This window comes from Bos mutus, chromosome 11 (assembly GCF_027580195.1).
Source record: "Bos mutus isolate GX-2022 chromosome 11, NWIPB_WYAK_1.1, whole genome shotgun sequence".
Classification (NCBI taxonomy): domain Eukaryota; kingdom Metazoa; phylum Chordata; class Mammalia; order Artiodactyla; family Bovidae; genus Bos; species Bos mutus.
In genome coordinates, this window is record NC_091627.1 from 74,982,663 (window position 1) to 74,994,926 (window position 12,264).

General features: G+C 36.8%; 1 pseudogene; it reads right to left on the reverse strand.

The window, feature by feature from the left end:
* Window positions 1-10,048: 10,048 nt before the first annotated feature.
* On the reverse strand, window positions 10,049-10,177 carry LOC138990069 (U2 spliceosomal RNA; annotated as a pseudogene).
* Between the last annotated feature and the right edge of the window lie 2,087 nt (window positions 10,178-12,264).

The window sequence follows — 12,264 nt, forward strand, 5'->3', positions numbered from 1 at the left end:
AGAAAATTCCAGAAAAACATCTACTTTTGCTTCATTTACTATGCAAAACCTTTGACTCTGTGAATCAACAAACTGTGGAAAATTCTTAAACACTTGGGAATACCAGACCATCTTAACTTTCTCCTGAGAAACCTGTATGCGGGTCAAGATTCAACAGTTAGAATCTTATGTGGAAAAACTGATGGTTCAAAACTGGGAAAGGAATAGGACAAGGCTGTATATTGTCACCCTGCTTATTTAACTCCTATGCAGAGTACATCATGCAAAATGCTGGGCTGGATGACTCATACGCTGGAATCAAGACTGCTGTGAGAAATACAAACAACCTGAGACATCCAGATGATAACACAAAGTTGGCTTTAAAACTCAACACTCAAAAAATGAAGATCATGGCATCTGGTCCCACCACTTTATGGCAAATAGAAGGGAGAAAACTGGAAACACTAACAGATTTTTCTCTTCTTGGGCTCCAAAATCACTGTGGACGGTGACTGCAGCCATGAAATTAAAAGACTGTTGCTCCTTGCAAGAAAAGCTATGACAAACCTAGAAAGCATATTAAAAAGCAGAGCCATCACTTTGCCAACAAAAGTCCTTATAGTCAAAACTATGATTTTTCCATTAGTCATGTATGGATGTGAAGAATTGGATGATAGAGAAGGCTGAGTGCCAAAGAATTGATGCTTTCAATTGTGGTGCTGGAGAAGAACCTTGACAGCAAGGAGATCAAACCAGTCATATCCAAAAGAAATCAACCTTGAATAAACATTGGAAAGACTGATGCTAAAGGTGAAACTCTGATACTTTGGCCACCTGATGCAAAAACCCAACTCACTGGAAAAGACCCTGATGGTGGGAAAGATTGAAGGCAAGTGGAGAAAACGTTGGCAGTGGGGATGAAATAATTAGATAGCATCACTGAATCAATGGACATGAGTTTGAGCAAACTTGAGGAGATAATGAAAGACAGGGAAGCCTGGAGTGCTGTATTCCATGGGGTCGCAAAGAGTTGGACATGACTTAGTGACTGAACAATAACAAAACTTATGTTAAATGTGTGTGAGAAAGGTTAGGTATTTATCATGTGATATATTTTCATTAAAAGGTGATTTTTTAAAAATGTGTTTAAAGGATGTCTCAATATGCAAAAATTTCAAAACTAATGAAAAAAGATGACATGCAATATCTACCCATTTTAGTTCAGTTCAGTCGCTCTGTCATGTCCAACTCTTCGCGACACCATGGACTGCAGCATGCTAGGCTTCCCTTTCCTTCACCAACTCCCAGAGCTTGCTCCAACTCATGTCCATCGAGTCAGTGATGCCATCCAACCATCTCACCCTCTGTCGTCCCCTTATCCTCCTGCTTTCAATCTTTCCCAGCATTAAGGTCTTTTCCAATGAGCCAGTTCTTTGCATCAAATAAATCCAGGAATTTAATTACTAATTAAATGCATGGTCGGGAAGTACTAAAGTTATGCAACTTAAATTACTATGAAAGTTTTTAAACGTATATAATAATAGAATAGTGCAATTAAGCCCTATATACTGTAACTCAGATTCAACAGTTAAGAAGATTTTGCCATATGTGCTTCATTTGTCTTTTTCTTTTGTTCTATGCTAAAGTACTTTAAAGAAAATTCTAAGCTTCATACATGTTACCCATACATTTTTCAACAGGCATCTATGAGGCTACTTTCTTGTATAAAAATAATGCTATTGTCAACATAAAAATGGTAATTTCTTGACATCAATAGGCAATTCATGCCCATATTTCTATAGCATTTTTAAGAAAACAGTATCTTTTTTATAGCTGTTGTTTAGTCTCTAAGTTGTTGTCGGAGTTGGATTGTTCCAGTTGGGATGAAAACAATCTTCTCACTTCACTTTTGAGTGTCATGTCTCTCAAGACTTTTAACCAAAATCTGATGCCTCCCTCCTTTTTTTCTTTCATGTTACTAACTTTTCACAGAAGCAGAATCAGTTCTCCTATTGAGTGTCAATGATTTAGATTTTTCTGTTAACTTTCTTTTGGTGTGGTTTAACTGTTTCCCTATTCCTTATATTTCCTGTAAGTAGAAATAAGTGAGTGAGTCTTAATTAGATTCAAGTTTACTTTTCGGGGGCAGGGGTGAGGGTGTGGGCAGTGTCAAGAAATCTTCAAAAATGGTGCTATGTACTTCATGTTGTCTCATAAAAAGAGAGAAGCAGTATCGGTTTGTCCCACTTTGAGTAATGTTAAGATTGATTAGAAGATTCAGGCAGTGCTAGACTGATCTCACCATTATAAAGTTCACCATCAATTTTTCTTCATATTTTTTCTTCCATTAATAATGACTAATGATTTCATGAGAGGCTGAAATGGTGTTTTCTAGTTCTACTATTCTTTCCACACATAGCCTTATTATTCTTTGTATATACACATATTTGGAGTCCCTCTTTAGCTCAGGATACTTGGTTACTAAGAAATATTAATACAATTTATAAAGGAAAGACAGCATAAATAAATATATAAGATATTTAGACCTTTCCTTGTTAATTTTCTGATTAAGGGGTTGATCTCCTAGGTGCTTCCAATTGTATCCTTGGTTGTTGTGTTTTCTATTTTGTCTTTTCCATCCCCTTTTGCAACATTATGAACACATGGATTTTTATATATTCAATCTTTTAAAATCAATTGCATTCATTATTCTTTTTCTTGTGCATATTGTCTCAAATTTGGCCAAGAGATTTCCTCTATGTTTGTTCCTGTATCCCTCTGACAGAATCCATTTATCTTTGATAGTTTTCTTGCTTTCTGTTACAACTAGATACTCGAAAGTCATCTTGTATATTTTTTACATTAGATATGGAATCATTCGTTACTCCAAGCAGCTTTGGTTTCTTACGGTATTTAAAGACCATAATCTGGGTACAAGATGTGCTCACTGCTATTGGAAGTAGTCATTACTTTAACGAATTACTAAGAAATAGGCATTGATGAGGAAAAAAATCAAGAGTTCATACTTAATTTCCATTTCAAATGTAATACTATAGTACTTTCATTCAACACTTGGATTTTACAATTGTAGCTTTTTTCTCTTGAGCCAAATTTGTTTTTTTAATAGAAAAATTACTTATTTTCATTAATCTATAACACAGCTTCAAAATAATAATAATATGATCACCCTCACTTAGACCAATTAAAATCCAAGTTTTTTTGTAGTGCTATTTGTCCATAGGGTATTTTCCAATAACCCCATATAGTGAAAATAATTTATCCTAAATTCACTTTTAAATAGTTGTATCTCTGTGTGCTTTATTACAATTAATCTTTTTTCCTTTAGTTTTTAATTTTTAGATTTGTTTCCTAGTTTTTAGTTTAGGTGTTTAAAACACTTATGAAGCCAACACCATATACCAGGTTTTATTTTTTTTTAAAGTCTTTATGTGTCCCCTCCACCCCACTTCTTTCTATTCTCTATAAGTAACCATTTTTATCAATTTTTGGTATATGCTTTTTAGTTTCTTTTTTATAAAATGATGCTTATCTGTATTTATATATAACTTTCTTCTTTCACCAAAGGGAGCATATTTCACATATACTATTCTATGTCTTGATTTTTTTTTTTTAAAGAAAATCTTGAGTCTTTTATTTACCATTTATTTATTTGGCAGCGCTGTATCTCAGTGGCAGCCTGCAGGATCTAGGTGGCATGTGGGATCTAGTTTCCTGACCAGGGATCAAACTTAGGTCCCCTGCATTGGAAGCATGGAGTCTAAGCCACTGGACCACAGGAAGTCTCTGCCTTGCTTCTATTTAATTAACACTATTTATTCCACATCTATACTGAGAAATCTTCATTCTTATATAACGTTGCACAGTATTTCAGTGTGTTGAGATGCAATAATTTGCTCTGTTTTTGTCTATTTCTTGCACATTTGAGTTGTTTCCAATCTTCCACCATGTGTATAATGCCAGAATAACACACTTAAACACAAGTCTCTTCATACATTTCCCATTGTAACTTGGTGTAGATTCTTAGACATGGGATAACTATGTCAAAAAGCAAAGGCATAAATTATCTAAATATTGCCAAACTGCCCTCAATAAAAGTTGAGGTTTTATATTCAAAGAACGTTTTGACAGTGTAATGCACTTTTCATGATAAGCAATGAATTGAAAGACATGTAGGGACTCAATGAAGTTCCCTTCTGTGGAACTTTTTTTTACTTGTGTTGCAGTGGTATTAAAATTGTACCATTTTCATACCGTCTGGGTTTTCTGCTAACTGGTTTTTTGTTTGGTCTAGTCAGTTCAGTGGCTCAGTCATGTCCGACTCTTTGCCACCCCATGGACTGCAGCACGCCAGGCCTCCCTGTCCATCACCAACTGCCAGAGTCTACCCAAACCCATGTCCATTGAGTCGGTGATGCCATCCAACCATCTCATACTCTGTCGTCCCCTTCTCCTCCTGCCCTCAATCCTTTCCAGCATCACGGTCTTTTCAAATGCATCAGCTCTTCACATCAGGTGGCCAAAGTATTGGAGTTTCGGCTTCAACATCAGTCCTTTCAATGAATATTCAGGTTTAATCTCCTTGTAGTCCAAGGGACTCTCAAGAGTCTTCTCCAACACCACAGTTCAAAACCATCAGTTCTTTGGCGCTCAGATTTCTTTATAGTCACACTCTCGCATCTGTACATGAACACTGGAAAAACCACAGCCTTGACCAGATGGACTTTTGTTGGCAAAGTAACATCTCTGCTTTTGAATGTGCTGTCTAGGTTGATCATAGCTTTTCTTCCAAGGATCGAGCATCTTTTAATTTCATGGCTTCAGTCATCATCTGCAGTGATTCTGGAACTAAAAAAAATAAAAATAAAGTCTCTCACTGTGTTCATTGTTTCCCCATCTATTTGCCATGAAGTGATGGAACTGGATGCCATGATCTTAGTTTTCTGAATGTTGAGTTTTAAGCCAACTTTTTTCACTCTCCTCTTTCACTTTCATCAAGAAGCTCTTTAGTTCTTCTTCACTTTCTGCCATAAGGGTGGTGTCATCTGTGTATCTGAGGTTATTGATATTTCTCCCAGCAATCTTGATTCCAGCTTGTACTTCATCCAGCCCAGCATTTCACATGATGTACTCTGCATATAAGTTAACAGTCAGATCTTAATTCTGAAGTAATTTTCCAGAGACTTGGTTTGTTTGAATGGTATTTGGCTGTTTAAAACGTTAATGTCCAACAATTAGTCTTATTTTTTTAGTGATCAATTCAAGTCTCTATTTTCCAGCTTCCACTCAGATGACTGGTTGAGCAAAAGCTCTTACTACTACTTCAAAAGGTTTTACTGTGGGTCATATATGATGGATGGTTTTGCCCTCTCTATTGTTTCTAAGGGGGCTTCCCCAGTAGCTCAGCAGTAAAGAATCCACCTGCAATGCAGAAGCCACATGAGACACAGGTTCAATTCGTTGATCAGGAAGATCCCCTGGAGGAGGGCATGGCAATCCCCTCTGTATTCTTGCCAGGAGAAGGTCCACGGGCAGAGGAACTTCAAAGGTTTTATCAGATTCCTGTTCATTGAAATAAAACTATTATTTCATCACTCTGGTAAGAAACAAAGATTTTATGAATGTCCCTAAGCAAAAATATTAACTTCTCTCCTAGCTTTCTATTAATTCTAACTTTCAATCTCCCCAGCATATCTCACTGCAAAAAACACATTCTGAGTCTGACATATCAGAAGCAGGGATAGATCATTTGAGGGATACATTTCTTGAAAAGTTTTGGAAGGGAAAATACTTGTATAGAAACAAGAGGAAGACCCCTAGTTAGTTAATCTGATCTCATTCTGCATCAAAGGGCTTTATTTTTGCTTTGTTTTCTAATATCTATTTCTGTTGTAACTATTACAAAGAAGGAGAAATGGGAAGCAATTAATGATTGCATTCTCTCTACAAAACCTTATCTTGTGGCAAGAATGTTTCTTGAGCAGAAAGGCAAAAGTCGCCACTTATTTTCAGATAAGACAAAAACCTTAAGTCTGTTTTAAGCTCACAACTTCATTAATGACAGGCAGTAAACCTGAACAGAGAACAATACACATGAAGATGTTGATAAAACTGCCAGGAATACAGGATGAGTTTTGACCACATCTTTAATCAAAGATGGGCTTCCCTGATGGCTCAGTTGGTAAAGAATCTGCCTGCAATGCAGGACATGCAGGTTTGATTGCTGGGTCGGGAAGATCCCCTGGAGAAGGGAACGGCTACCCATACTAGTATTCTGGCCTGGAGAATTCCATGGACTGTATAATCCATGGGGTCGCAAAAAGTCGAACATGACTGAGTGACTTTCACTTTCACTTTCCTCAAAGACAAAAATCAATGAGTTTATTACGTCTTTCAAAATTATCTTTGTCATAAGTTTGATATTAAAGGATTAGTCCTAGGAAGAAGAATTAAAGCATGAAGAATAATAATGTGTATCTTCACTAAATATGTTATTCAAGAAGGCTAGAGCATATTTATTTCTTATCCACATGTAGTTGTGTTTTATATAATATTTCCTTTTAAAAAATTGATCTTGTGCCCTTTTGAAGAGTGATTGAAAGATTCACTGATATAAGTCTCTGTTAAGCAACAAGGCAGAGTTTACATTGCATTAAATAAAGTAAAACTACTAAGACTATCAAGGGAAAAAACTAACCACCAGTGATTAACATCAAACGTAACATTATTTAACAACACATGATATTAGTAAAAAAGGCAATTTGATAGCATGAAAACTACTTAAATACTAGGAAGGAGTTAACTTTTGAAAAGATTCACCGGTAATTTATAGGAGTGCGACCTTCTGTAGCCCAGCCTGGTTTATTTTACACTTTGTGTGTAGAATCTATTTAGGTATTCCTTGCACATAATAATGCTTCGGTAAATTTTTTCTATTAATAATGAATGTATATTATTTCACTGCTTAAATTAATGAGACCATTAAATGTGCCTTAAATAAACACTAAAAGCTCCAAGCAGTTATGTCACATCTGCCATTTTTCTTTTTGATCATTGAACAACTGCACACGTATCAAAACTATCTTCCCCAAAAGCAACTTCCTAAGGTTTTGGATGTTCTCTCCTTCCCCTGGAGAATCCCATGGGCAGAGAAGCTTGGTGGGTTACATCCATAGGGTTGCAAAGAGTGAGACAGGACTGAGTGACTAACACTTTCACTTTCCACTTCCCCTACTCCTAACGACATTAGTCAGTTGACCTTGGCACTAATAAAACAATCGATCAGCTATTCGTATGTTAGTTTAAAGCATCCTGCAACAAAAGAGATCTGTCACCAAATTAAACTACCAAAAGTGTTCACTACTTTCTTGAATAATTAATGCCCCTATTAGTGCAAACTTGATCTCTGGGATGAGTTTTGAGACAAGTCTAAGTCATAAATACATCCTGTGCTTTATTCGGTCACAAGTTTAGTTCAGTCCAGTTGCTCAGCCATGTCTGATTCTTTGAGAACCCATGGACAGCAGCACGCCAGGCTTCACTGTCCATCACCAACTCCCAGAGCCTACTCAAACTCTTGTCCATTGAGTCAGTGATGCCATCCAACCTTCTCAGCCTCTGTTGCCCCTTTCTCCTCCTGGCTTCAATCTTTCCCAGCATCAGGGTCTTTCCCAATGAGTCAGTTCTTCACATCAGGTGGCCAAAGTATTGGAGCTTCAGCTTCAACATTAATCTTTTCAAGGAATATTCAAGACTGATTTCCTTTAGGATTGACTGCTTTGATCTCCTTGAAGTCCACAGGACTCTCAAGACAAAAGTCTTCTTCTTTTTTTCAGTCACAAAAGTTTATGTAAATATTAGTCAATCCACTTCCAAGAGACCTGTCTCCAAACTGTTTTACAAGGAAGACTACCAGGATTCAGCTCCTGTGTGTGAGGACTGTCAGCTGTTAGGGTCACCTTTATCCTATTTCACTTATATATTTGCATTTGTCATACAAGAAAGCCAGACCCAAAGTGAGAGAATGTGGAAATTATTTTGTGAACTGTAAAGCAGTATGTAAAAGTTAGTTAATATGTAACTAAGAATATTTTCTAATTATTTAACTTAAAAAATAATTTCTAAATATTGAGCTTTATTCTGGTACACAGTGATGTTACTTGGAAAAGTGGAATCTTTTATAGTTTAGCTTCTAATCTCTGATAGGCAGAACAGAGTGGCCTTGAGTCTAGAGCTAATTTGTCTCCACTGCAGAGGAGTCTACTGTGATACTGTGAATATTAGTAGATCTTTTTCACTGTGAGTGTTAATGAATCATGTCTAGCCCTATGAAAACTTTAGGAGTTGTGTCATCACAATTCCTCTGGAGCAGTTGTTCCCCAGCTTTGGGCAATTCCTCACAAACATGTTCTATCAGGGCACCAGGGCACACTCAAGAGGATCTCTGCTCTCTCGAGAGTCCTTCCGCAGTTCTCTGCCCTGTGAATTCTAGCTGCTTTGTTCTCCCTGAATATGCAACCATTTTCTAAACCCAAGAAGACCACGAAGCTCTGTTCAGATTTCCTCTTCCTGCTTTTGCAACCTGGCAACTCTCTGCATGCAATAAAATCTAAGCAATTTCCCTTTCAGAAATCACTCTCCTGTGCAGAAGCTTCCTAGGCTTCCATAAGTCCATTTTAAAAATATAGCTTTTAAACCACTAGGAGTTTTGTGGTAAAGTATGGGTATAAAGAGTTTTTTATATCTGTTTTTGTGATTATCTAGTTACTTTTAAATAATTTTTTAATAATTCACTTTTGTTCAAAATATCACTTTTATCATTTATTTACAAGTACTTTTATATCTTTCAAGATTGACAATATTGATTTATTAATGAGTTTGTGTATTCTATTCTGACATTTATAGGTAGTACTTATGATTATAGAACTATAAGAGTTTTTTCCTGAACCTTGTTATTTGGGTAAAATTTCCCAAATAACTTTTATATTTATTCTGTTCATGAATTCTAGGTAGCCATTTTCTTTTATTGATTATATATTTGACATCAGATAAATATAAGCTTTCAAAAGTAAGGTTTGGAGTTTTCATTTTTTTCAAGTATTTATTCTTTTTCATTTTTTTCCCCATTTAGGTTATTAAAGAATATTTTTATTTATTTATCTATTTTTGGCGGTTCTGGGTTGCTATGCATGGGCTTTTCTCTAGTTGTGGTGAGCAGGGACTACCCTCTAGTTAAGTGAGCAGGCTTCTCAGTGCAGTGGCTTCTCTCGTTGTAGAACATGGCTTCTAGGATGCTCAGGAATCAGTAGATGCGGTGTGTTGGTTCAGTATAGGTGACGCATGGCCTTAGGTGCCCCGTGACATGTGGGATCTTCCTGGACCAGGGATTGAATTGGTGTCCCCTGCATTGTAAGGCAGATTCCTAACCACTGGACCACCAGGGAAACCCTGGAGTTTTCATTCATTTTCTGTTCACTTGATTGAATTTATTAAGATTTCTACTTGTTTTGTAGGTTTAATGAACTAGTCTGCAAAATTATCTGGGATCATCATGTTGAGGAAATGGAAAAGATAACAGGCTATTCTGTTATTTTATTTCTTAGGATATCTGCAGTATCTTGCAAGGTTACGATTACTGTTTCTTTTACCTCTTCTTAATTTTTGGCAATTTGTATTTTTACAGAAATTAACTTATTCACATTTTAAATGTATAATTATAGAATTGTTAAAATATTTCTCATATATTTAAAAGGTAAGATGTAATATCCCCCCTTTAATGTAGTCTTTCTAAATTAAATCTTTTTCTGTGTTTTGTGTGCGTGTGTGTGTGTGGAACTAGGTAGTAGGCTATCTATTTTTATTAGTTTTCACACTGCATTTTGAGTTGAATTTTTAAAACAACCTTTTTTTTCCCGTTTTTGACAACATTTACTACTCCTTTAATTGCATTGGAATATGAGTATTAATCACTTTACTCATCACTGGATTTGAGCATCTTTTTCTTTTTCCCTTTCTGCAAACTATCTTTTTTCCCTGCTCTCTTCCTTTCTTTTTATGTTATTCTTGCTTTTAAATATACCTTTTTTTTTTTTTTCTAGTCCTCGGATAGAGGACGTATCAGATATTAAACTGATAAGAACAGATACTACACTTGATCTTAGCCAAAAGGCCGAGAAGCGATCTAAATATACTTTTCTATGCCATGAATAAGTAAATGGTACCAGATCTGTCCTTCTATCATAAACTGGGTAAAGCAAACAAAACATCTGTTTTCAGAAACTGGACAGCAGGACTACGTTCTGGGAGGAAAAGTAAGTAAGTGGGGTGAGTTCTGTGACGGCCCCAGTTTACTGCATTGGAGGGAATTTCCAGATCACACCAGACATGGTTGAGGAGAGAAAAGTCACAACTTGGGCAAGCTGAGGCCGCCGAGATCTAGGGGCAGAAAGAAGGGAGCCACACAGAAAAAGAGCTCCACAGTAATCCTCTGGGTTCAAATAGACTAGTTGGTCCTTCATTAATTTTAGTATTTTCCTCAAAGAATAACTCTTGGTTTTCTCAGTAGAACTAATTTGTTTTCTTAGTAATTATTAAATTTTGTCTTTATCAATTAGTTTCTCTATCTTCCTTAAATTTATTATTTTATTCTGTTTTCAATATCTTGGAGACAATATTACTTATTTTCTGAGCTAATACAAATATGTGGATTGATGCCCACAGACCAAAGTTCTTGCTCAGCATCACACCGTACTAATAATTTCAATGCTATGATTGAAACCCAGCAGGAACCTGCAGGGCCCTCTCAGGTACAAAAGCCCTCCTCCATGTCCTTTCCCTGGTTTGAGAAAAGCTGAAGTCTCCCATGCCTCCCCTGAGTCACAAAAGAGCAGATTCAAGCAGTTAATGATTAGGGTATTAGAGTCAAAGAATTGTTAGTTCTTCCCTAAAGGACATAGATAACTATGTTACTGAGTTGTTTTATAGATAAGATACTGTAACTGCCACAAGAGGGAAAGAGAGAACTGTGTGATGACCAGTCTGTGTCATGCCATAAGCTGCTCCATCTTGAGCAGTACTGAACCTATGGCTTACACAGTCCTAAGAAGTGGCCTCAAGAGAATGGGATTAACACTATAGGTCATAATAATCTGTATGTTTGTGGACATCAAATGTCCACAAAGTATGCCTTGTTCTTCCTGTACATGTAAACAGGCCATTCATGTTCTTAACAAAGAGATGCTGCAGACCCTTGATAACATCTTCCACTCAAAGACTTTGTCACCCTTTGTCAGCCTAAAGCAGCTGCAGAAGACTCACCTTGATCCCTGATTCCATAGAAATGGAATGATGTCTGGCAGGGGGTATTTGTAAGCAGCCCCAGAAAGCTGGCAGAAAATAAACTTCACCAAGCTATATTTTACCTTAACCATCACACTAGGTGCCCCCAGACTTCACTAATCTTCAGCCCAAGCACATCTCTCAAATCTTTCGATCACACAATGCCTATTCTAACTCGTTAATTCTTTTCTGAAAGAAGCAGGAATAAAGAATGAGTACTTAACAAATGACTACATCTTTTCCCCAGCCTTCCCTTCAGCAATCCTGCCAGCAAACTATATCAACAAGATAGCATCTAGAGGAAGATCACAAGAAGACTGCAAGTTTGCATTCAGCAGAAAACTGTGAAGAATCTGACTTAATCTTAATGACTAACTGAAATTATTTCCCTTTCAAAAACTTTATCACTGACCAGATTCTTGGGAACAGATTTTATCACTGAGCAGAATCTGGGACACTAATCAATCCACCTTCTCCCCAGGGTGCAACCTCTCCTTTTTTTTTTTTCTAATTTTATTTTATTTTTAAACTTTACATAATTGTATTAGTTTTGCCAAATATCAAAATGAATCCGCCACAGGTATACATGTGTTCCCCATCCCGAACCCTCCTCCCTCCTCCCTCCCCATACCATCCCTCTGGGTCGTCCCAGTGCACCAGCCCCAAGCATCCAGCATCGTGCATCGAACCTGGACTGGCAACTCGTTTCCTACATGATATTTTACATGTTTCATTGTCATTCTCCCAAATCTTCCCACCCTCTCCCTCTCCCACAGAGTCCATAACACTGTTCTATACATCAGTGTCTCTTTTGCTGTCTCGTACACAGGGTTATTGTTACCATCTTTCTAAATTCCATATATATGCGTTAGTATACTGTATTTATGTTTTTCCTTCTGGCTTACTTCACTCTGTATAATAGGCTCCAGT